This window comes from Echinops telfairi, unplaced genomic scaffold, assembly GCF_000313985.2.
Source record: "Echinops telfairi isolate 266 unplaced genomic scaffold, ASM31398v2 ScPeMD7_5868;HRSCAF=6743_0, whole genome shotgun sequence".
Lineage (NCBI taxonomy): Eukaryota > Metazoa > Chordata > Mammalia > Afrosoricida > Tenrecidae > Echinops > Echinops telfairi.
This window is the reverse complement of record NW_022109767.1, coordinates 3,852,915-3,854,490: the sequence shown is the minus strand read 5'-3', so window position 1 is coordinate 3,854,490 and position 1,576 is coordinate 3,852,915.

Sequence of the window (1,576 nt, the reverse complement as noted above, 5' to 3'; positions counted from 1 at the left end):
AGAATTCTTACCTTCCATCTGCAGGAATCAAGTTCACTTCCCAGTCCATGTGCCATCACTAGAGTTGCCATTTCTGATTTGCCCATTTCTAGGTTCTCGGCTAGAAAGAAAGAATGGAAATCTATTTCCAAGACTCAGCCAACGGAAACCATATGATAACAAGAATCCAGTTCCCAACCAATCAGGGTGATGGTGAAGACGAGGAAGCATTGCCTCCGTTGTGCATGGGGCTGCCAAAGGTCGCGGGACAGCTCGATGGCCACTCCCAACCACATGGGAAGGAAATAGGTGTTTCCTCAGTAAGGGGGAAAATGAAAAAAAAAAACCTTTTTGGGAAAAAAAACTCCTAAGAATCCTAGCATCATGCAAAACTTCATTTTGGACAGTCTGGTTGCACTTGAGCTTCAGGGAAGAATAATGACCCTGGTTCATTTTCACTTCAAGTGTAGACCAAGCTAACATAACTATTTTTAAAATGTTTGTAATTCATGGAATATTCAAATGTATTTAATATTGAAGTATTCAATATATTCAATGCAGCTCATGATCACTATATGAAATATATTATTACTATCCCAATTTTACTGCCAAGAAAAATATAGCCTAAACCCTAACTGGCATGATAAAGTTCACATAGCTAGCATATGATGTACATTGTCTTTCAACCAAAGATTCTCGCCATTAGACCCCATCTTTTTCTGAGGCATCACATTTAAACCCAAGGAAAAAAGCAAGTTTGATTGCAAAATGACTTCATAGGTTGTCTTGGAAATCAAGTGGGACTTCATATAACCTGTTGACAAATATGTAGCATGAAAATTGGCCCCAACTGGCCTCTTCAGTGAATAACAACAGGGTGAGAGCCTGCTCTAGCACCGTTCACTTAACAGAGGGAATCACAATTCCAGGACACACAATGAGGGGACGACTCGCTCTTGGTGGCTGTGACAATTAGGTCTTATGTCAACTTGAATATGGATGAAAGGGTAGGGGTGGAACCCAACTGGTCAATCAGATTACAGCCTGCTGATGCCTCTTTAGGGCTGTGGGCTTCTTACAAGGAAGAAACTGAAGAGATCCCTCTCTCTGTGTCACTTCCCCTTCCTGCATGCTCAGACTCTGCTTGCCTCCAGGGATGGCTCCAGGTAGACTGCCCGACAATGAGAGCAGTCAGCACCCTGCTGAGTTTCCATTGGTCTTGGATCCATGTGACTCTGCACTTACCTGTCTGGGATCTGGGCTCTCCCTGCTTCCCACTTCACCTTTGTGGGTCACTGGCTCCACCCACATGAGTGTTAGAGGGACGTGAGAACTAGCATCAGATTTATGGAAATTAAATTAAATAGAAATTAAGTTTATTACATCTGATGAAGATCAGGAAAACATGATGAAGATCAGCCGGTAAATCCAGGCCAGGGGCTAACTGTGGAACCGACCATCCAGTGCTCATATGAAGTTTCAGAATAACAGACAACTAGAACAAGTCCACAGGAGCCGCCATACAAACTGGAGTCTATCGCACCTGATTTATGGAAACATCTCAAGAACAAACTTGACACATTAGACACTAATGATA